The sequence below is a fragment of the Gymnoscopelus braueri genome, assembly GCF_963280865.1.
Source record: "Gymnoscopelus braueri genome assembly, chromosome: 1".
Classification (NCBI taxonomy): Eukaryota; Metazoa; Chordata; class Actinopteri; order Myctophiformes; family Myctophidae; genus Gymnoscopelus; species Gymnoscopelus braueri.
Window position 1 is genome coordinate 31,338,219 of NC_137603.1, and position 26,451 is coordinate 31,364,669.

Here is a 26,451-nt window from a genome sequence, read left to right on the forward strand (position 1 = left end):
GCACGCGTGCATGTGCGTGCTCAACCTGCGCGCGAAAAATTTCGGGTGTAATTCAGGTCTAATTCGGTCTAATTCGGTTCTATTTGACCAATTCACAACCTTTCGCGCGAAAAATTTCGGGTCTAATTCGGGTGTAATTCGGTCTAATTCGGGTCTAATTCGGTTCTATTTGACCAATATAAATCAACTTTTTTCTTTTTTTTTGCTGTAAAAATATTTGTATCAGCGCAGGCGGGCCCCCCCTACTGGTGGCCCCCCCGCACTGCATCACTTGCTACCCCTCCGTTACGCCACTGCCAGGGGCGTGTTTCCATAGACCACCGAAGTCCTGACGTCATTCGTTCATCCCCAGGTTTGCGGAAGTAATTTCTCTATGGAGAATAACATTGGGTCATCTTAGAATCGTCTCATATAAGAATTGTGGTCCAAAAATAAACAAACTGTCCCGGCGATATTGTCAGGGAGGAGGTTCTGTATCGTTTATGATAGTCAGTCACTTATATTTGATACAGTCTGTTTCTGGCGAAAATGTAACTAATTCGGCGGAAGTAACATTAGCGTTTTCTCACCGTCAGTTGATGCTTCATATCCATAAGAGTCAACACGCCGGGGTCATTTGTTTATTTTTGGAACACAGTTCTTATTTGACGCGATATTAAATACGTCTATGGGATTCAGAACGGGGGTGGAAAACTGCGAACCAGGTAGACAAACAAAGGATGTGTAAATGACGTCAGACTTCGGTGGTCTATTGTGGTCCATTGTTCTCAATTAATCATTATGAAATGATTGATTGAAGGTTACCATGTAACTTTTTCAGCTAAAAGTTATTTTTGATATACAATTCCACTGGAAGAAGATTAATAGAACCCAAACACAATAAAACAAAAAATTATGATTTTTTTCTTATTTCACTTTAACTGTATTCTCTTTCAGTTGTTATCAACTAAAACATGGGGGCAACAACAACATCCTAAAGGACAACATAGTCTTCAAAACATTAAAAATAAAATTCTAGACGGCGAATGAGACACTAAATAATGTCTTAATTGTTAGATACTCCCTAGAGTAGGTCACTCCTTGTCGGTTATTGGTAGACACTCCCTAAACAGAGTTCAAGAGGGTCCTTTAAAACAGTGGTTCTCAACCTTTTCAGGCTGTGACCCCCAAAAATAATCGTATTTGAACATGGGGACCCCCCCAAATAATCATAATTCAACTGGGGACCCCCCAAAATAATCATATTTGATCCGGGGACCCCCCCCCCCACACTCTGACAAGCACTTGGAATTGTAGGAGTTGAGGTATTTTGACTCGGTTCCACAGATAAACATTGTGAAAATAGCCGATCTACAAGCTCACTGTGAGCCCACACAGGTTGAGAACCACTACTTTAAAATCCTACGGTTGCTCCGCCCCCTCACCGCCCCCTCACCCCTGCTGCAATCAGACAGACAAGCGTTTGATACAAGCTCCGATAATTTGGAAGTAAAATAGTAAAATAAACAACTTATAAGGTAATGTTCCACCTATGGTTCCACCTCATGGAGGCTGAGTTGAGTTGTCCGTGATGTTGTCAGGAGGGAGCGACACCTGTGACAGTTGAAAGCCGATCGTCGTGACAATTGTCAAACTGCGTCACATAGATGTGAAACAAGATGACAATAACCCAAGTAATTCATTATCAGGTGAGTACAAAAGGCTCACGCTACAACTTTGAATGTTGCTGCAATAGGAGCAGTGGTGGAAAAAGTATTCATATTTTCTACTTAAGTAGAACACTAAAGTATTGGCATCAAAGTGTACTTAAAGTACCAAAAGTGAAAGTACTCACTGTGCAGAAAGTCCCATTTCACAAGTTCAAAATGTATTAAAAATATTTTGAAAATGGCAGATCTACAAGCTTGCAATGTGTTGCATTGTGACCCATTGTGAGCTTGAAGATCTGCTATTTTAAAATGGCCTACATATATGGCTGAAGTGGTTAATGTGTGTTTTGTAATAATAATAAAAATATACAAAGTAACTAGTTTTCAAATAATTGTAGTGGAGGAAAAAGTACAATATTTGGCTCTGAGATGTAGTGGAGTAGAAGTAAAAGTATTGAAAATACTCGAAGTAAAGTAAAAATGCCTCACAAGGTTAGTACAGTACTTAGTTACTTTCCACCGCTGATGAAATGTATGTAATATCACCATTCTAGGGCTATGTACTTATATCCTAAATACATATTGATTGTTTAATTGAAAGTGATATTGGGGCAAGTGTTACAACCTGAATGGCACATCAAGATCGAATGTATTTCAAGGGCTGACCTAGTCAGATTTCTAGGTGTAGGGCAGAGCTTGTTTATAATGTGGGCAATTAAAAAAAGGAAAAGAAAACAGATATCGAGGACAAAATAAATCAAAATATGTGTAGGGAAGAGAAACTGATGAAATGAAAGCATGAACGACTTCTTTGATGACAAAAAGAAGGACTATGTTTGAGCTGGAAGAAGCGTGATTTTACAACCCTTGTCACTTGACCATTGAAGGACAACAAGTCATGTACCTATTTATTTATGTCTATGTCTACTGTAGCATACAGTATATAACAAGTGCTCTGCTCAATCTAGGAATTAGCATTTTCTTTTGTAAGTGTGGTTCTACCATTATGGCAGTAATTATTACACAATTTACAGTAATAAAAAACTAAAATGTAAAAATACTACTATGTAAAATATTCAGATATTTGGGCCCTAATGATGAATTTAAAGGGTGTGCTCACTGCTCACTACATCCCATTCGACATGCAAAATGTAGAGTTTGTTGAGCGTCAATATCTCATTTGGTTTAGAAGCAATTGAAAATAACAATAACAAATGAAGTAGAGTTCTTTGTTGATGGCCCTGAGTAGACTGTGTGGTTGAACTATCCAAACCATCCAAAATAAAACGAACTTTACCCCGGCCCCATTGACTGTCTGGCAATACTGTGTATGTTGTGACAGGATACAGTACACTAGGCTGTGTATTGTGTTGTGTTTTGAAGGTGAGTTTTTGTGACGGGGTACATTATACATGTATGTGACTCTTGTTCACTTCAATTTCTTTCTTTCTTTCTTTCTGAAGCTTTCTTTCTTTCAGACACTCGAGGCTTATGGTGTTCCTCCCAACCTACCCCGGACCCTAGGAGCCATGTACACAGGTTCAAGAGCAGGTACTACGAATCTCCACTCAAGCCCTGGTTTTCCTTGCAGCCAAATACGGTGCCTCAGCCTGGTGTAGAAGTCCACATGCCAAAAAGGTTGATTGACTGCAATTAACAACACTCTCCGGATCATAGCCGCCCACCCCTGTGTTCTGCCTGCCAGTCCTCGCAGGAATTGCCCCGACCGGCCTCCGTCGAGAGGCTGCTACGCTCGCGCTAGCAAGGAAAGCCCAGAAACATGCCTCTAAACAGACTCAAGTCCCACCACCCATACAACAAGTTGGCACAGGAGATGCTCAGCTATATCCCAGAGGACCTGTCGACAAAGGCTTAGATAGCGGCATCCCGGAAGCAGGAGTGGGAGTCAGCTGGGCCCACACGTTGTCACCGCTACATCTGGGACCCAGGAGACGGCATCAAAGGAGAAGACCTGGCAATGGACCCTGCTGGTCCGACTGCTTACTGGTGTTGGCTGCTTCGAAACATCCTTGAAGAAATGGAGCCTGGCAGACACCTTAGTGTGCGAGTGCGGGGATGTGGGACCTGAGACGAGGGCATGGCTGCACGACATTGAGCTGGACATCTGACGATGATAAACGAAAGAAGAAGGCCAAGGTGATGACCCCAGACAGCGGCAGTGAGGAAAAGGAAAGCACTGGCGAGCTAGCCAGATGTACTGTAATGGAGGATCGACGTGACTGGAGACGCTGCTGGAGGGCTCATCCGGGGATGAACTAGAGAGAGGGGCTCATCTCTCTATCCATGGGTCCTAAAGTTTGACCCTGGCCATCACTTACGCAACTGATGAAGTCAAGTAGAAGACTGCTCAAGGTAGGAACCTTTTTACTTTTTTCTTTTTTTGCTGCTTGTGTTGTATGCTGTGTATGCTAATGGTTCAAGCTGTTGTGCTATAGACCGCCGAAGTCTGACGTAATTTACACATCCTTTGTTTGTCTACCTGGTTCGCAGTTTTCCACCCCCGTTCTGAATCCCATAGACGTATTTAATATCGCGTCAAATAAGAACTGTGTTCCAAAAATAAACAAATGACCACGGCGGGTTGACTCTTATGGATATGAAGCATCAACTGACGGTGAGAAAACGCTAATGTTACTTCCGCCAAATTAGTTACATTTTCGCCAGAAACAGACTGTATCAAATATAAGTGACTGACTATCATAAACTATACAGAACCTCCTCCCTGACAATAACGCCGACACGCGGTGTTTATTTTTGGACCACAATTCTTATATGAGACGATTCTAAGATGACCCAATGTTATTCTCCATAGAGAAATTACTTCCGCAAACCTGGGGATGAACGAGTGACGTCAGGACTTCGGTGCTCTATTGCTGTCAATTTGGGACCCAATGACTGTGTGGCAATGAAACATGTTCAGTAACTGTTTCTGGCTCAGGACTTGAATGCTGATGTGAATCTACAGTTTGTAGGCTAGGTTGTGTTGTGTCTGCCGTTGAAGGTAGGGAGTCGTAGCAGCAGGGAACATTATATTGTCGATTAGTCACTTCAAGTATCCTACAGTGTGTGTGAGTTTTCTATTTCCTTTTAAATTCAATCTAGAGGTCTTGGGCTTTGACATAAAAGCCATCAATTCCAACTGTTCTTTTGGAATAGAAGACTGATGTGGGCTCTCTTCGTCCATATTTCTTACATTATATGGCCTGGGATTATCACTTTTTTTTTTTAATTCAAAATTATTTCCAGAAAACTGTCAATGCTCCACTACATCTAATTCATTTTTGTTGAACCACATTTGTGGACCACTCAATGGGATGTGAGTTGATCTGTAAGCCAGCTTGCTTTGTGGGAAGCAGCTGTCACCTACAGTATGCGTGTAACCCACTACAAGCCGTGCAATGTGGGAAGCAGCTGTCACCTATACAGTATGCGTGTAACCCACAATAAATGGAGGTTCAAAGAAGAGGTTGGCTTTTGGTGCAAATGGCCCCTAGTTTATACCAGAGTGTTGCCTGGCACTATTTTCCATGCGGAAGAGATTGCACTTAGCATTCACAGAGCTGTATCATATGGAAATTATGAGTCACGCATCCCAAAAGCATTTACATATGTGAATAGTTGTTAGGTATGACATAGATGCCGGCAGCATAATAACGTGGATGGTACAGTATGTTATGTGGCACCAGAAACAAAGAAGGCCAAATTAACCCATTAAAACCGGCAACGCATCTGTGTAACCACTTTAACCATTATTTTGGCTATTCAAAAATAGCAGATCTACAAGCTCATAGCGCAACACCGAGTGCCGCGCTATGAGCTTGTAGATCTGCTATTCTTTTTAAATCGTGAACATTTGTGCAAATCTTTGAATGTATAAATGTTTTAAAGCGAACATTTTTTACTAAGATCTTTGCTTCTGGGGGGTCCCTGCAGCAACATATTTTGAGATGGGGGTCCGCGGCCAAATTACATATCATTTTGGGGGTCCTTGACATGAAAAAGTTTGAGAACCACTGATTATAGCATCACATTTATAAAAAAAAAATGTCATGATTTAAAAAAAAATAGCAGATCTACAGAATACATGTAAAGTAAAAAATAAGTGTTAAAATGAACGGTAATTCAAAATGTACCTATCACAATTTACTTTTCTGGCACCGTGGCACGTGGTCATGACCTTTGGACAAGTTGAACATGACCTTTACTTGCCTGATGGGCAAAGCCTCTGAGACCTTAGTGTCAACCCCTGTGTAATATACACTATATAACTGCAGGGATGTGTGAGTATACACTAAGGGCAGGGCTTGACCTCAGTGCTGACTTGTGGTTCAAATGTGATATATTGGAGGTGGACTTCTTGTGTATATACAGTAAGCAACATTATTAATGTGTGTGTGTGTGTGTGTGTGTGTGTGTGTGTGTGTGTGTGTGTGTGTGTGTGTGTGTGTGTGTGTGTGTGTGCGCGTTGTGTCAGGCTTTAATAATGACATATTCCATGTTAATTTAAACAGCAGTTTAAAGAGCAGTCGTGGTTGGTGAGATTCCTTTGGTTAACTTTTGAATATAACCATGAGCATTATGACCCGCAGGCGAGAAACTCTAGCAGCACGAGTGGATTTCATATCCAAAGCTTAATGTCATGCAGGAATTAAGGTCATTCATCTGCTCTGTAGCAGATGAAATGACCTTAACCTCCAGTGTGCTGAGTTTGTACCTCTGTTTGAACAATCCACTCCTCAGTGCTTCTCAAGGTTTTCAACATCCATATTACATGACCTGTCTCCTCCCCCTCATCTGAATTATACATCTCATTTCATGGATTTAAGAGGTAATTAAGATGTACCCCAGGGTGGCTTTGACTGTTGGTAAGGGAGAAAACAAGTGACACATCTACGAAACCATAATTAGTCTGTATATGAACAGGGAGACCAAAGCTGACCCCAAATAGACTACTAAAATGGATGTTACACAGTGGGACTTTAACATATAGGTTCATGTTTGTGAGCTTTGGATATAATAGCCTGAGCCTAAAAAAGAAAACAATGTTAGCTTAATAATAAATGAAATTGTGTTTCGCTGCAGCCAATTAATTTTTTACTGAGCTGTTATTAATATTGATGTTTCATTGTTTGCTTGTTTTGCAGAACCCCCAGAATATTGTACTTTTGACTGCAACCCTAGGAAAACAAACAATAATACACTAGTGAAAATAGCAGGTCTACCAGCTCACAATGCATTTGAGCTTGAAGGTCTATTATTTTCACTATTTGTGAACGTCTCAGAATTTTTGTGAAACTTTCAAATTTTTAATACAGCAATACTTTGATATTAAAAAGCAAATGTACTTCAGAATACTTAATTAATTACTTTCAAAAGCATGTACTTTTGAACACAAAACAAGTGCTTACTCCAGTACTTAAACTGAAGGATTTGACAGAGCAACTTTGACTCAAGCACTCGGGTTGAGTACTTTGTCCACCACTGGTGAGGAGACACACACACACACACACACACACACACACACACACACACACACACACACACACACACACACACACACACACACACACACACAGTCACACACACTTGAAGAATCAGCTACACAGGAGCTGTGTCGAGATCATCTTTAATAAAGCAGATTTCATGGAAGGTTTGTTCATTCTGACTGTAACCCATTAAAACCGGGAAAGCGTCTGTCATTTTAGGTTTTAGCGTACGTTGGCTATTCAAAAATAGCAGATCTACAAGCTCACAGCGCGTCAATTTGTGCTGCGCTGCAAGCTTGTACATCTGCTATTTTTGCATTTCTTTTTTAAAAATATCTTTCGAAAATTCACAAATCTTCTCCTCTGGGGGTCCCTGGCACAAAACATTTTCAGATGGGGCCCCACGGGCCAATATACATATAATTTTGGGGTTCCTTGACATGAAAACGTTTGAGAACTACTGATTTAGAAGGCATTTATAGAATCGGCCCCAGGACTTAATGGGTTAAGTTGGCATATCCTGTGTCCTCTGGTCAAGAGCTCCTGAGTCCTGTGCCTGTTCCACATGGTTGGATAGCAGACAGATTATTTCTGCATAGGCTAGGTCCATCAGGACTACAGGTAGGCATGTTAGACCTCCTGGGTGTAATAGTGAGGCCAAGTTTCACCCCAGGATGTCGAACTCCTTGCTGTTGCTGTCTAGGGTCACCGCCTGCACTCTTTTACCTGTGTGCCTAATGGCCCGGGGCAGGTTTGGGAGGGACACTGTAAGCCGTGAATACCTTCATCATCACACCTCAAGGTCAAATTGCCCTTTTGAAATCAATAAAACACAGCATCGCTCTCAGGTTAGTCTTCTTCACCTCCTCTGTGACCACTTTAACCATTATCTTATACTTTGGGCTATTTTTTTAATTTTGCAAATCTTTGAATACATACAGTATATATATATTCTTTTTTAAAGGGATTTTTTTAAACTAAAATCTTTGCTTCTGGGGATTCTACAAACAGTTTTTTGAAAAAACTTATGTTGCTATGGTTCTCAAACTTTTTCATGTCAAGGACCCCCAAAATTATATGTATTTAGCCGCGGACCCCCATCTCAAAAGTTTTAGTTCCAGGGACCCCCAGAAGCAAAGAGTTACACATTTTTGCTTTAAAAATAAATAAATATATATATACAAAGATTTGCAAAAGATTTCGCAATCATTCAAAAATAGCAGATCTACAAGCTCATAGCGTGGCACTCGGTGCCGCGCTATGAGCTTGTATATCTGCAATTTTTGAATAGCCAAAGTATAAAATGTGGATAAAGTGGTTACACAGATGCGTTTCCGGTCTTAATGGGTTAAAGCCAAGATCTGGGGTGGTTTGTCCCATAAGGATTTTTTTTTTCTTTTTTGGTTCTCCATCAAGTGGAGGGCTTGTAGATCTCCTATAACAAATGAGGGAGGGGACAGCATTTCTCATCCACTCTCCCCACACAGTTCTTCAGGATTTGGAAGCAGCCATCTTGTGGTCATTGAAATGTGTCTTTGTGAATGTGAGTTGGGGCTGAAAAGGAGCTGCTTAAAAGCATAACTGGATGACAGCAGATCAACTAGATTAAATATTCAGACTAATGACATCTTTCCTAAAAGGACAACCATTTGAATTTCGCCTGGATTTATGCTTTTTTGCACATTTGAATGAAAACAGATGTATGCATGCCTGCCAAAAAGTTATCTATAATCCAATCAGGATCGACAGTGTTTTGGAACCAATCCATGAGTACATTAAGAAGCTAGCTCTTGAAGTCTGTTTGTACCAAACAGCTTTGTGCCTGGCCTGTGGCTGGAACTAGAGCTACACTATTTTTACACAGCAATTTCATACCGTTGAAATTGTGTCATTACTCCTCAGCAGGATTACTGATGAAATTGTCATCCTGTACAAAGTATAGCTGTGTGTGTGTGTGTGTGTGTGTGTGTGTGTGTGTGTGTGTGTGTGTGTGTGTGTGTGTGTGTGTGTGTGTGTGTGTGTGTGTGTGTGTGTGTGTGTGTGTGTGTGTGTGTGTGTGTGTGTGTGTGTGTTACACCAGATGTTGTTGATGAGGACGGTAGAGAAGTGACCATTTTGGAAGTGGCATGTACATTTGACCACAGTCTGGAAGAGGCATTCCTTACCAAGGTGCTTAAGTACCAACGTCTTAAGGATGCTATTATACAGCTTGGTTACACATGTAAACTGCTTGTGTTCATATTTGGAAGCCTTGGTACTGTCCATAAATCAGTTGTGAGAGGCCTGCAGATTGCAGGAATGCCCAAGCCAAGAGCTAAGGAATTGGCAAAATTCTGTTCAGTGTCTGTGATAATTGGCAGTCGCCATATTTGGAGGAGGCGATGCTTCCTGTACCCCCGTGATCTGTATCCTGAAATACTTGTTGTTGAGTTTCCCAGGTTTGTGCATTTTCTATTGTTTGTGTTCAAGAATTTGTAAAAATGTGAACACAAAGTGTGTGTGTGTGGGACCACCCCTGCTAAAAGTATGTACTTGTGGTGCTGTCAGAATGTTTGGATGAAATGCACCCATCAAATGTTACGGTGAGAGTTCCATGTCATCTAATCTATTGTAACTCTGAAGTTCTCTGCAGTACGCTTCAAACTGGTGGCACATTATATACCACCTGGACCATTCTTTCCTTTTTCTTTCCCCCCCCTTTTTTCTGGACCAGCAGGGCGAGCCCTACAGGCATATACTGTATGTCTTTGACTGACTCTGAGTGATCCAGTTCACTGAGTGATGACGTTACAGCATTGATCGACCGCTTGGCCTAACAACAGACTAGCTAAATGCAGCGCAATCATCCCTCCAGGCCGTGTACCGTAGTTTATCCTTGGTTGGCCTCACAACAAACGAGCCAACTGCAGATCACTACAGGCCATGGGACGTTGTGAGCAGGACCAGGCCATGGGCTCTGGCTCACAAACTTCAAGGTTTGTTGTCTGCCCGGAGAGGAGCTTTGTTTACGTCTAGCCATGGTTCATGGCATCAGATAAGGTTTTCTCTGGCAGTTTTCTAAGCAAAACTATTTAGTTGAGTAAAGGGGAAATCAGGGAAAGGGCATACTGAGCCATAAAATCACTATAATAGAGAACACTAACTTTAACTTTAAAATGCCTTTCTTAGAACAGGTAAGAAATGCAGTGTCAGAACATGATGGCTTAAACAGGCTGTTATGCAATGCGACGAATGCAGAGGATCTATGAAGGCCACAGAGTTAGCAACATTGAAGCCAAATTCTTACGGTGTGCATAACTACAAGGTTTTTGCTGACATTAGTGGTGGTTACAGGTAATTGATTACATAGTAAAAATTAAGAAGGCAGGGAGAGCTGTGAAGAACAGCATTCCATAATCCAAGCAGGACACCATTCAGCATTGGCCATTTGTCAACCAGTTGATGTCCTACCCGACACCAGGGTCCACACTTCTCAATGAAAGAGTATTGTTGACCACCTCAATCACTACAGATGTACTAATTATATTGTATATAGCATGATGTAAATTGGTTAAACTTGTGTTTTATTGACTAAAATAAGTCCTACTTTGCTTTGCTTCAATGTGGTTCAATAACCAGAGCGTGCCGATTCAGTTCAACAACAACAATGCAGACCAATACAAGTCCAGAACAGTGCTGATGCAAGCAATGGAGAATTCATATTTGTAGTTGTACTGTGTTTTGAATATTGAATATTTTATTAGGCAAAAAATGTAAAACAGCACAGTTACATTTAAAATACTTTGTCTAACAGGTCCGTTCATAAAAGTCCTTGCGGACTTGTTTCCAATGAGGGCCTTGGTATTTAATTCATAGGCATATATAGTGGCACCACAGTTCAAATATCATTACAAAATAAACAGCCAAAAACAATATATAACACTATGTACAACAAAAATAAATAAAAAAGAGGGGCTTCTTTACGTTCTGTAGTTATGCCACAAACCACTAATTTCTTTCATAGCTCTCTCTCTCTCATACTCATCATAATGCAACAAACAGCAGAACATTACCCACTTGCAAAAATGTCTATGTCAGAAAATGTCCCAAAAATGATTGATTGATTGATCCGAACAAGTCTTTGGTGAGTTTTCTCACTTTCTGGCCTTGGTCCAGCCCCCTGAATTACCCACTTTTAACTTTTGCTTTAATGACCAGGTAAGAAATGCAGTGTCAGAACATGATGGCTCAAAACAGATGATTGTTATGCAATGCGACAAATTCAGAGCTATGAAGGCCAAAAGAGTTAGCAAAATTGAAGCCAAATTCTCACAACTACGAGGTTTTGCTGACATTAGTGGTGGTTACAGGTAATTGATTACATAGTAAAGATTAAGAAGGCAGGGAGAGCTGTGTAGAACAGCATTCCATAACCCAAGCTGGATACCCTTCAGCATTAGTGTCTTTGACGCAGTAGCCTCTGGATATGCAAGCCCAGTATTATTGAATAGACAGTTCTGTCATTTCACCAAAAAGTTTCAAGGTGGCTCATGCCATAAAGCAGTGGCTCTGAAATGTTTTCATTTTCAAGGACCTAACCCCAAATGAATGATTTGACCACAAACCCCCATCTGAATATTTTGTGCTAGAGACCCCCCTACAAGATTTGTGTTTTTAAAATGTTTAAAGAATATTCCAAATTTTTCAAAATAGCAGACAAGGTTGTAGATCGGCTATTTCCAAATAGCCGATGTGTATAGGTGTAGTTAAAGTGGTTAAACAGATGTTGATGCTATTATTAACTAATTTAGCTGACCCCTCAATGACCCCTGGGGGCCCCTGGACCCCACTTTGAGAAGAACTCTGGCTGTGTTAAAGGATGCCTATCATGTTTTTCATAGTTTTTTTCTGTCATTAATATCACAATGGTCATTAACTCTTTGACTGCGGACGACGCGATAACGCGTCAAGTGCTACTTTGTCCAGTTGGCCGTCGACACGTTGGACGCGCGTTCATTGTTTAATCTCTGATCACGCTGTTCTGCAATGAATCACTATAAGTTTCAGGTTCCACTTACTTCACCCACCACTGCATCCGGTTTTATGACGCGATTTCCGTTTCCGTTTTTTTTTTCTTTCTCCACAGTCATTTTCGGCTAGAATAGGGTTTTATACAGTTTTTCACACAGTATAAAAAACGATCGGAGACCTCCCTTTCTATAATCTATGGTCTGGATGACGAACAGTCATCGCCGTCGTGTATCACATCGTAATTTTCGCCGATCAGAGAATATGAGACCAATTCACATCCGGTTTCATGAAAATGACTGTTGCACTGGCTGAGAGAGCTGTGGGAGACTCAGAGAGCTGATCAATGCTGCTCTCTAGTGGTGTGTGATCGTATGAGTTCAAAAGTCAGTTTCAAGTCAAGTCTATATGGAAATAAAATAATAAAATAACAAAACAAAAAACCACGAAAATCGCTGGCACTGGGGGAGTACTTTATGAAAATACTCTGGCAGTCAAAGAGTTAAGGTCACAATGTTGGATGTTCATATCAAACATGGCCAACGTTTAAAATGATGAGCTAAACAAATTACAAAGGAATCCCTGTGAGAAGAGATTATTATTTATATATTTTTAAATCAGGCAGCTCTGAATACTGGGCTTCCGTTTCTTTTACTTTCAAAATGAGCTGACGTCAACTTGTGACGCATTTCTTCATGGACATCTGCTCCATTAAAATACAATACCCATACTATTGAGCGAGTATATATATCTGTGAAGTTGTTCGTTTGCTCAGCGCAGGACTTTGGAAGTTTCCGGTTGTTGTTCAGTATGTGTCCCAGAAAGTGCTTGTTTGCCTTTCCTAAAAGAAGAAAGCACCAGACAACATTGGATAGAGTTTCTTTATTTGGGCCAACAACAGCCATATGCCGCCGTGTTTGTTTGTTCACAGAGGACTCTTTCGTCAACAAAGCCCAGTGTGAGGCTGGATTTTCGGCTAGGCTGGTTCTAAGGGCCATGTTCAGGACTCAGAAGTGCAAGCTGTAAGATTATATTGCTCAAATGTTTGTCTTTAATTGATAATCAAATCAAATGCCTTTATGAATATGCCTTTTTTCAGTGCAAACAATGGGCGTATAGCAGCGATTCCCAACCTTGTGGGCTTGGACTGTGCCCACTGGGGCCGGGAGGATATTGCAAGTGGGCCCCCAAATAATAATACTTTTAATGATAATATACCATTAATATCAACAAATATTGTAAATGTTAAATATAAGTCATGGTCAGGGGTGCACATAACGTTTTTGGGTGTAGTTCTCAGGGGAGCACCTGGATATGTTACTTGGTGCTCACCAAATAAATAAATAAACACATTTTGCCACGACACGTCTCGCAGGATGGATAAAAGAGGGATACGTGGATAACTTGTCTGTGCACTGGTCTGCTTGATACGGGACCCCCCTTCTCGTGAATGATAGGCACTCCCGACATTAACTCCAAGCCTCGTCAAGAGGGCGACTCCGATCCTAGTCTTTGTTGCGGATGTTCCTACTCTCCATTCTCATATTTCGGATCAGATTCTGAACATGTACGGTCGGATTTCAGAAGGAAGGACGATATCATCTGATCCAATTTCAAACAGGAACCGTTTCCTCATAAGCACCGTAATGTGTTGAAATAAATGGATGAATGCAGGTAGAATCACCATCGTGACCAGAACCGACACGACTGGCCAAGGACAGTATAGCGTGTTGGGAGCATTGATTCAATTTATCTTTACCTCTAAAAAGTGGCAGAACCTTTGCATGCCTTGAGGACTGCTGTCTGAAATTATTTGTATAGAACAATCGGCACAACAATTTGAAATGGAAGGCCTTCTCCATGCACTGCTCACATCAACACACACACACACACACACACACACACACACACACACACACACACACACACACACACACACACACACACACACACACACACACACACACACACTCTGACCCTGTTCTCATCGTCAACATTGAAAGTGTTAACTGAAGAGATTACTCATCTAGGGTGACAGCCCACTCATGCAAAAGCCCCTAAAAGTCAAGCCGCTTCTCAGTTCCCAGTAAGAGGCAGCTGTCAACATCATCCAGGCTGCGGAGGGAGTGAGGGAGGGAGGGATGAGTGACTGAGGACCGAAAAACGCTCTCCTTTTAACTCCCCTACGTACGGTGCTGAGCTGCATGGGGTGTGTGGGGTGAAGTGGGGGGGATTTGCTTTCATGAGGACTTTGTGATTCATTTGCTCTGACACCTTCCCACTCTACATAGTGGTGCATTCAGTGCTAGTTGAGTTCAGTGGTGGAAACAACGCAATGATTCTCGACCTGTGGGCCCGGGGCCCAACCGTGCGTCGTGAGGATATTGCAAGTGGGGCCCTCAAATAATTGACCAAACACCCTATTTTGACACCGTAATGTGATATAATGATGTCAGGAGATGTGTTCCAAGTTTTATTAGAAAACATCATTGCATAACAAATATGAACTAGAAAAAGTGCTCCACGGAGCACAGGTCTCCGCCAGGTTAGGTAGGTTATTGTGGCCTCCTGGTGGCGCTATAATAGGCCAATGTGAAAAGGGTGCCATTTCTTCTTGGGCCTTTCACGGCAATCGGACCTTGCATTCATGATTTGAGGCATTTTGTTCCAAAAATGTGTGTTGCTAAATTAGACCTGCTGGTGGCGCTATAACAGGCCAATGTGAAAAGGGTGCCATTTCTTCCTCGGCCTAGTGGGAATGTGCGTGCAAAATTTCAAGGAAATCGCATGCTGTGTTCATGATTTGAGGCATTTTGTTTAAAACAAAACAATCCTGCAAACTTTGGAAGGCAATCTTAACCAATTAGGATGGAATATGGAAAATCGGACAGATCCGTGTTGATCACATGACTATAGAGATACTGTTTACCGATTTGCGTGATGTTTGGATCAAATCTGAAGGAGTACTGTCAAAAAATATGTTTTGCACAAATCGGCCTCCTGGTGGCGCTATAACAGGCCCATGTGAAACATTTGGGGCAGAGGTTCTGAATTGGCATCCAGGGAGTGTGTGTGCAAAGCTTCGCTGCGATCAAGCCAACGGTGCGGGAGATTAGCTGTTCACAGACGGACACACGGACGGACACACACACACACGGACGGACAGGGGGTAAAACATACTCTCTCGCCATGCCTTTGGCCTGGCGGAGACAATTATGATGTTTCTTACAATTCAAGAGGACCACGACCAAGTTTCTATTACCTCTGGTAAAGCTTGTATGCTGGGAGGAACGACATCTTGGTGCCTTTGTGTGTGACTCACAGGTTGCGTGAGTGTCCTCCCATTTCTTAAATTGTAGCGATTTGTGTTTGTAGACGGGCCCTGGATCATTGGACTGGTCTCTTCTCTCAGTAGTCGATTGAATTCTATGGGGTAAACAAAAGCTCTCACATTGAAACAAGAGGTGTCCAAAGGCAGTAAATAGCTCTCAGAATCACTGTAGCCTAATGTCTCATGTCCAACAGACATATGTGATATCTTGACATATCAACTTAATATTCCCAGCTCATTCTCAGTTAGGTTATTATATATATAAAGCATGCCAATGCCAGTGCATTCTTACGTTATGAGAGGTAGGCTATTTGAGAATATTTATCAGCTGCATGAATATTTCTCTCCTCTCTCTCTCTTTCCTCACATAGCTCTCCAAAAAGCTGAAGGAGTGGAGAGTACTCCTAATGCTTCATTTATACTTGCATAGCTTCTATAGAGCTGTAGCGAAAATATCTGATCAGGCTACACTCTCCAAGTGACAAGCGAGCGCGTAACTCCTCAAGGACCCTTGCCATAGAGCAGAGTTTCTCAAAGTGGGTGCCGTGACGCAAGTTCAGGGGTGCTGCAGAATACTTTGAAAATATTTGGGATTTATCAATATCACTTCAGTTTAACCACTTAAACCCTCTGTACTTAAATTAAAACAGACCACCAAACCTCCTTGCCAAAAATAGCCGATCGTTGTGACGCGTTGTGAGCTTGTAGATCGGCTATTTTTGGTGAATGTTCCCCCCAGAATATAGGGATGATGGGGTTCAAGTGGTTAAATGTCAAGTATGAAGTTATTTTCAATCTGTCGTAATGGAAACTACTATTCTCTAAAGTTTTCCTTGTGACACATACTGCATCTTAGGGGGAAAGATTTATATATTTACGTACCATAATATGACATAAATGTAACGTTCTATAAAGCAACAATGTAATTCAGGGGTGCCTTGGATGAAAAAGTAATTCACAGGGGTGACCTGAGACAACAAAGTTTGAGAACCAGCCATAAGACAAATCATGAGCATACTGATTATTTCATAGGGATATATTTTTAAATGAGCTATAATAACACATTTGTGAGTGGTTTCTCCTACCACAATCTACAGTCGCATAGTGGTTGGACTTCCGGGTCATTCTGGTAGGACCCTTTGTTTCTGCTATGTTCTAGTGTCCTACACACATTTCGCATAAAAATCGATCATGCCTGTCGCCTTTGGATTGTGTACTTTTAATTGTTCAGTAAACATTTTTATTCGTTACTTAGCCCACATTTAACTATTCTATCCTTCTTCTTCATGTACTTTCCGCCACACTGGATGCCTTACGGCACTTTGCTGCCTCCCACAGGTGGGGAGTATAACACAGTTGATATCAAACTGTGCATCCGTCGAGTCCAGGTTGTTTTGTTATTAGCACACATAGCTTAGCTGAAACAGCTTTTCAGGCTGTGGGAGAGAGCGCACATCCCCGGGTAGCACAACGGAGCAGAGCGTCGGGACCCCCGTGCCATTGAATGCTTCGCAGGACCCCCGCAAAGCATTCGCTGGGGGTCTGACCTTGATATTGTAGGCTACTAGATGTGAAGGCCAGGCTACTAGATGTTCGGGCCGCATAGCGGCCCGAACCTCTAGTTGAATGACATTTTGTTTTGCCAGAAAACGGAAGGCAACTCACTGCCTGAATAGTCATCGTCCTTCAAAGTGAAGGACGAGTGAATTTTTATACCCAGGTAGTGGTACCTGAACATGAATCTGATTGAAACATGGCTTCCGCTGGTGTAACAAGTTCTTAAGTTCTTAAGATTTTAAGTAAAGGTAATACCACAATATAAAAAATACCCTTCTACAAGTAAAAGGCCTGTATTCAAAATTGTTCTTGAAAGTATCGGCTTCCAAAGTAAAAGTATTTTTTTCCCTTTTTTCTTTTCTTGGCTATTTTTGAATAAAGTATAACATAGGGATTAAGTGGTTAAGTAAAGTGCTTGAGTAAATGTACTTTCCACCACTGTGCACTAGACCGCAGGGAGAAGAATTCCTGAGCTGAAGCACCACACCTGCAGTCAGCTCCCACTACTTACTGCACATGACAGTTACCAAGCATGCTATAGAGCGTAACAGTCGCTGCCATGTTTTTCACCAGCACAGGTTCCGGTGGTAATAATCCCATTCATTTCTCCATACACATTTCAGAAAATCCTTATATTAAGGGTTTTAAGACGGGAACGAAGCCAAGCAGGCTCCTGGTGAATTATGACCATAAAATGCTTGAATATTATAAGTTTAACAAATATTGGCTATTGACTAAGACTAAAACTGAGGTTGTTTTCTCAGTGATCAAAATCAAATCAAACTACAGCATAATAGGCCTGCATGGTTAATAATCTGTTCATTGCCACCTACATGATAATTCCCAACACGTTTCGTGAAAACCAGCCCATCTATTTTTGAGTTATTGTTTTCATATTCAGAATGTGTACGTTATCATGTCATAATGCAGTTGGTCCCAAACAAGATTTCTCAAAAAACTAAAGGCTGGACTGCTATGGAATCTTCTGTGCACCTTCACGCTCCCCGGAGGATGAACCCTACTGATTCTGGGGACCCAGTGCAGTGATATTGTACTCGGTGGTGTGGCTCCGCTTCAGTCATCGCCTCTGTTGGATGGAAACCTCATATGTTCAGAACAGTTACTTTTCAGGATTCAAATTCAAAAACATCAACAAGCTCAACATCGACGAGCTCAAAACGCGTCGCTTTGCGCCGACTTTCGAGCATTCATTTATGAAATGACACAAAAAGTTAAAGTATGGAGATAAGCGGTTTCTGCCCGACGGCAACGTCATGCTCCAGAACAAATTTGCGCAAGCATGACACAGACTTGACTCTGAGCTCTCAACCCCCGTGAGACGGAGCCTAACGATACAGAGTTATTACATGGATACGATAATAGACATGTTAACACCCGTAGGGCAGAGCCTAAAGACACACAATTATTACATGGACATGATAATACAGCTCATAGGGCACAGCCTGAAGATTATGCCGTTATTAACCCTTTTCATTCCGGGAACACATCTGTCATTTTAGATTTCTTTGGCTATTCAAAAATGGCAGATATACAAGCTAGTAGATCTGCTATTTTTGAAAAATCTTGAAAATCTTTGAATATATATTTTTAAAAGCGAACATTTGTAAAACATTTAGTTCCAGGGATCTCCAGAAGCAAAGATTTGAGTTACAAATGTCCGCTTAAAAGAGAAAATAATCCAATATTTGCACAAATTTTCAGATCTACAAGCTCAAATTTTCAGATCTACAAGCTCATAGCACGGCACTCGGTGCCGCGCTATGAGCTTGTATATCTGCTATTGTTGAATAGCCCAAAGGAATCTAAAATGACACAGATGCGTCCCCGGATTTAATGGGTTAAAATGAACATGATATGAACCCACATTGAGTGACATGGGGACGCAATGAAGACCTAGACGCTAGGGATGCACCGATATATCGCTCATCGCTCATAGCGCAGCACCGAGTGCCGCGCTACGAGCTTGTAGATCTGCTATTTTAAAAAAATCTAAAAAATATGTGCAAATCTTTGAATATATATATTGTTTTAAAGCAAACATTTGTAACTCAAATCTTTGCTTCTGTGGGGTCCCTGGAAGTTGGAACTACATATTTTGAGATACATATCATTTTGGGGGTCCTTGACATGAAATAAGTTTGAGCACCACTGATTTAGAAACATACGTTTTTCAGAAAACTGTTGGGATTTAGAAGACGGCTTCAGGTCTTAATGGGTTAACTAACTCCAGTCACTTTCAGTTCAGCACAGCTGAGGTGTGTGTCACTGTCCAGCGGACGATCGTTGACACACGCATCAAGGAAATGATGTTGTGTTTCTGCAGATTCTGAACAGTTAACACATTGAGTGCCAGAGGTTTTTTAAAACAGGGTACAGCCAGTGCCAGCATTTTTTACCGTTTTATTGGCGATCTTTTTAGAGCTGCAGAAGCCACAACGAGGACCCGGATGTAAACAAACAGTGTCTGGGCGATGGCCAAGGGTCCCGTCTAACGACTGGAACGATAGCATTTCTACCGCGATCCGCCATTGCAGAGAGATCGCCAGTCGAAAAAGGCTTGTTTTGACCACAAAAAAAAAAAAAAAATGGAGATATGGACCTTCTTCTCAAGATCCAATCATTGGGGCGGATGCATGTCCGTTTTTTGGGGATGGCGTTACATCCGACCATTCCCTTTTTAAAGGGTCCTAGGATCATTCCTAAGTTGCGTTAGAGCGCCCTCTTGTGGAAAAAAATTAATATTACGTTTATGGCACTCCACGGTTGTATTTACAAAAACGTAATATTACGTTTTTGGTAATCAATGTTGGTGTTAATTATTATAATGAAGACATTAACATGATGACAGAAACATTATAACAACCAAAAACTAAATTTACAAATATTGGTATCAGTATCGGCCATCGGCTAAATTGTTATTTTAAACATCGGTATCGGCCAAGAATTTCCATATCGGTGCATCCCTACTAAATGCTACTGCAGGAGGAGGCTGGGGAGGTGGTGGGAGTTAGGTCGCTGACGTGCTGACATTTTGTGGTAACGGCGAGCAATGCAGAGCATGTAAAAAATAATGATGGTCTGTTTAAATTGACCGCATAGCTCAATTAACCACTTTCAACCCGGAGTCAACGAGGCTAAAGACTGAGTGAAAGTGCGCAGACATGAAGACCGATTTGGTGATTTTTGGGGTAGATGAAGTAGTACAGATCCCATATACTAGCCTGAATGTCAAGTTGCGATCTCTAGCCTCTTGGGATCCGTATCCCGTATAGCCAGGAGGGACCTGTTCATGAAGGGAAAACATGCATGCAAAAATACATGCAATCATAAAAATAAACAAAATAAAACATCACAGAAATACACGCTATATCACGCTATATCGCTTGCAGAGTCAGCATAAACAATACAGTAACAGCACCCTACTGTTTTACAGCTCGATAGAATAAACCATTGATATTATTAATTCACAAAAATGACTTGAGGTCCTTGGCATGCTCATAGAGTGCACAAGAAATATGACGCTGATCAGACCCGTAGAGACACAGGGGGTTGAATGGAATATCTGCCTGGTAGAGAAAAAAAGAAAAGAAAAAAAAAACGCATTTCTTCTTGTCTAAAATTGCCTTTAAGTAAGGCTTTTACTTCTCATTGAGTAAGGTTTAAATGTTTCAGTGTCCTCTTTTATATTCATGGTTCAACTGTAATTAGACATGGCTGATTTGTGAAGAATTACACCACAATCTCTTGATATCTTATGCAGTAAAATATACAGTATGTTCTGTATGTGCAATTCATATTATATGCATGCACAGACATTCGCTTCCCTCCCAACCCGCTCTCACTCACTCCAAAGGCGTCACATTTTGCAGCTGTCAGTAGTCCTGAAACGTCAACATTTGACATGTTACTCTGCGACATCGCATGTTGACAAACCTAACCCTAATCCAAACCCTAACCTTAATCTCACAAACAATATGCCTAAACTTCAGAAAAAAAGGCTCTACCCAAAGGACAGGCCCCTTTTATTTTTTTTATTTTTTAATTGGTTGGCACACATTTTAGAATCGGGATGGCCTTAGGACTACCTCCTTCCATGTAAATAGCAACACGAACTGTAACTAATCAGGCTCCTTTTCTCAACTGAACCTTAACAAAAACTATGCCTAAATTTAACCACACAGTAACAAAAGAAAAAAAGAAAAAAAATGTCGCGGCTTGCATTTGGAGGGGAAAAAAAACTAAACAAAAAAAACACTCACAGCAGGATTTAAACCCGTGAATTTGGGATTGTGGACCCCACTGGACCAAGCATCTCTACACATTACAGTATTGAGCTTGTTATTCTGTTTGGGTATTATTTGAAGCTCTATCCAATGATAGTTTTATCCACGGCCACTCTCAATGCATCAGTTTTTGCACCACAAATCGGCAGTTATTGCAGCTGTGTCATTTTCCCGCCCGTATTTATAGGACTACTATTTCCCAGAATGTGGAGCACACACACACACACACACACACACACACACACACACACACACACACACACACACACACACACACACACACACACCCCCCCCACACACACCCCACACACACACACACACACACACACACACACACACACACACACACACACACACCATTAATCAACTGGAGAAGCACGTCGTCATCATGACTGGAAATCTTGGCCAGAACATGACAGTTCTTTTAAATGGCCTTGATGTATCTGAAGGCGTAGCATTATTGATATTGACTCTAAGATACCAGTTAGTACTCATACGTTATGGTATGTTGGTTTTTGGTGCCATTTATCTTTCAAATTGATTGGTGGCAAGTAAATCAGATTACATAATCAGATTACAAAAGGAGCATCTTACGATACATCCACGCAGAATGCATTTCAAACACTGTGTAGCCTACTCTAGTCCTTTTTATTTTGTATGTTAGATATTTCCGTACTACCCAGGACTTCCCAAATCCCCAATTATTGTTTTTTTTCCTCCACTGCATTCTCAGTGTTTACGATCCGTGCAGATTGGATCATCGGTGTGCCTTTGGCCACCAGGGGCCCCGTGACTATTGTCACGACAGACTCCTGAACAGTGTTTGTGCCAAGTTTTTTGCGCGGATCGGAGCCACAGCGCACATCATACGTCTGGATGTTACGTTTGTGACATCCACGGTCCACCGACCCACCCTCTAGGCAATTTTTACCCATTAAGACCTGAGGCCGATTCTACAAATACCTTCTAAATCAGTACATTACAGTCATTTAGCAGACACTTTTATCCCAAGCGACTTACAATAAGTGCATTCAACATAGGTAGGCAAGAGAACTACTATTCACCAGAAGTCTTAAGTGCATTCTCTTCTAAAACAAGCAACTAAGAGCATACCTAGCGCTAAGGTAAAAAGTGATATATATCAGCTCGCCAACCAGTTGCCCCGAGGCGGCAGACCGAAGTGGTCGAGTAGTAGTTCTCACACGTTCAAGATTTTTTTCAAAAATAGCAGATGTACAAGCTCACAGCGTGGCACGAAGTGACTTGCTGTGAGCTTGTACATCTGCTATTTTTGGATAGCCAACGTTTAAATCTAAAATGACACAGATGCCTTCTCGGTTATGACAACATAGTTCCCTCAGTCTTCCCAAATTTGAAAGTTCCTAAGCAAGTGACCCTTTCATTCCCCTGTGAAAGTTTTAATAGCTGTGATGAAAGTTATATTGCTTTAATTCACCCCCTTTAAGTGTCCTTAACCTTGTCTCAATATATTGCCCCTACCCAGTGTGTTAATGGGAATTTTCATGAGGAATATATGAGCTCCTCCGGAATGAACCGCGTAGATAATGCATACCATTAATATTAATTTACATTAACATCACATCATATTTTATAATCTTATACGTATATAATGTATGTAATATCATGACAATTTACTGCAATACAAATGATGTTAATACACTTAAACGACTTACTGATGGTCCTGCCAATTCTGACAAAGATTGTTGTGTTATTGAGAGAGAGAGAGAGAGAGACAGAGAGAGAGAGAGAGAGAGACATAGAGAGAGACAGAGAGAGAGAAATGCCCAAAATATAGATGCAAAGGATTTTAAACATATTTAAATATAATTAAAATCAACCAATGACAATAACTACATTGCATCCATGGAAACACAGGTTCCTGGACATACAGTACAAGGTTTCTACAGCGATGCCATATAATGTTGTGTGACAAACAAGGCCTTTCAAGTGAGGTACATTATTTCCATCAAATGATGCACAATGTTCCCTAAAACATGCAGGCCAACATACTTCCCAATTACAGGAGTGAGACCAGAGGAAAAATACATCAAACCATAGCATATACACTACAGTAGATGCATCTGTTTAATACATGACTTGAAATTTGAATAACTAACAGTGATGAATAATGATAAGAGTCGACCTGCAATTCTCCACAACAATATTCATGGGAGAGATTGAAATCAAATGAGACATTAACCTCACACAATAAAAAAATAACTGTTCCACCACAACAGAAAATTGATGCATAATTGCATCAGAGGGCAAACACATGGCTAGCTAATTTTAAATAATGGCACCGTTATTGAACATTCATCTACATCCGTTCACTTCAAAGCGAGAGGCCACCGGGTGTGATCCTCAGCCCAGACTCTGTGTCTATGTGGAGCTTGGATGTCCCCCCCCATGTTCCCATTGTTTACTGCAAGGGCTGCTCGCCATTGTTGCCAGATTTAGCAAGAGGAACAAGTGGGCAGGTCTACAAAAAATAATCCCCAGAAAGAGTGACAGCGATGCCCCAAAAAAGCGGCTATAGGCTGCATGATCACACACACTTGTGACAAAATGTATCAGCTACTGTATTTGAAACTAGCCGATCTACAGGAGCTCGCAACGCGTCTGTAGATCTGCGGTTTAAAATAAAATCTTGAGGAAAAAAATGGAAATATTTGGAGTATTTTGGAAACATTTTAACTACACAAATCCCTGCCACAAAATATTTTCTCACTCCCAAGACGGCAAACGGGTGATGGCTTGGGACGGATTTAGCCCAAATAAGTTGCTTATAATAAGCGGACTTGGCAAAACTGCTGCTCGCCACAACAACCTTGATACTGTAAATAAAAGTCATTAGAACTCCTGAATGTATCTCTATGACTTTAGACCCTTTTATAACCCTGAAAACCAGAGCACTCAATAAAAAATAAAAAAAACTTCCCCTTGTTCTTAAACTGCTGAAGGATCATATTTCTGCTTGAGAGCTAGTCATTAATGCTGATAAAAGTTAATCATAAAACAATATAAAGTGTATATTAAGAAACTGCTAAATGTATGAAATATACACGTAGCCCTCTCGGATGATTAATCGAGTTTCCCGATCCAATTTAACACATGGGGGAAAATATATGACTAGGCACTGCTGTCATTTAATATGATCAACACAGGGGACACCGTTTCCTAAGTCTGCAGAGCCAAAACTGGTTGATGGTGATGAAGTGAGATTACTGCCTTGAGAGCAGATTTTGTCGCAGTTTATATTTTTTATTTATTTTCATTCAGTGAAGTGGATGAATAATGTTGGCTTGGGGCCTGTATAAACAACAACATTTTTACATGGACATCAACTGGCATACAATGACAAACAAACACAAAATATTCCCTTTTAATCACTTAAGCCCTATAAACTTCAACTTGCAACACATTGTGAGCTTATAGTAGTCAAAAATAATAATAATAATAATGACAATAACAATAATGATTATTATTACATTTATTATTATTTATTATTGTTATTATTATCAACACTGTGTCCCTTTAGGGGCTCTGTATAGTTGTGCTATTCCTTTTTCTTTGTCCATAAAGACATGCCCAAAATTTTGGGAGCCCAGGTTGAAAGTGATTAATAGCCATTTTCAGGTCATTCATTCATTCATTCATTTGTTCCTTGAATGAATGTACAAAAAAAAGAAATCAAGACAAACGGAAGCAGCCACTATGATTTCAATCTTGGGTCATTGTGAATGTGAAGCAGGTTTCACCTTGCGTGGCTGTAGTTGTGTGAATGTTACACATGATGACACACACAGTGGACAACATCCTATAATTAGAGGAGTCATGTTTATCTCTGCCCAGGTGTCCTTGACCAGTAGTGGAAAGTAAGTATTTACCGTACTCAAGTACTGTACATGAGTACAATTTTGCTCTAGTTAAGTAACTTTGCAGATTTAGATTATTATTTACATTATCATTATTATTATTATTACTACAAAACATTAATTAACCACAATAAGCCCTATTTCATACTTAGTTAATAAAACATCAACTGCATGATGCACAAACTTGGACACATCATCAGTGCAGAGTCCTGCACGGGTCCAATTTTGAGAACCCGCGCCCGCCCCGCCCGTCAATACTCAGATCCGTAGACCGACCCGTCACCCGTGATTATTTCAAAATACGAACCAGACCCGCCCCGCCCGTCAAATAAACGACCCGTTGTCCGCCCGTTTACCCGTGTAAAATGTAAGTCCTATTGAAAAGTGTGTTGAAAAAGATAGCAGCCTTCAACAACAGCGCTACATTCAGTGGTCAGGTTTGTACAGAAATCAAGTGAAGACGGAGGAGCGAGCTTAAGCCACGCGCGAACGCGCATCTACGAAGCACACATGTGTCGTTGTTTACGTCATCAGATTTTTTATTTATTTGAAGGTTTAACAGGATGTTCAATGTGTTTTTGGTTAAGATAACTGACCAGCATGCTCCATGCAGTTGTGCTGTGCTGTGTTGTTTGGGCGGAAACAGTGCTCTCTGATTTTCACAATAAAATGATACCCGCCCGCGATTAGTTCAGTACCGCCCGTGCCCGTACCCGTGATCTTATCAAAGTAAAAATGTCACCTGTTTTCACCCGTCAAACGCGGGTACCCGTCGGGTATCCGCGGGTACCCGGCCCGTTGCAGGACTCTGCATCAGTGTTGTTTCCTGGAGTCACTGGGTGTTTCGGGTCTTGCAACAGACAACCTCCTCCAGGCGACCCGACCGAGGCTGATCAGACCCCGGCCTGTGTCCAAGTGGCATGCTACTGCCCCCACTGTCTCTTGGGGGTTAGAGACAGTGCTAATTAGGGGTTAGGGTTAGCCTGGCACTAGGCAGAACGACAACTCGGATCCACTCACACTTGGAATGTATACGTGAGTGAATCCACTTACACTATTACTAAATACATTTCAGCAATTATTAAAATAGCTGATCCATAAACTCACAACACGTCAAGCAGCCAATGTGAAAACGTTTTGGAAAGTTTTAGTACTTTTACTGGTGCCAAAACATTTGTAATTTTACTAACATTTTGAATA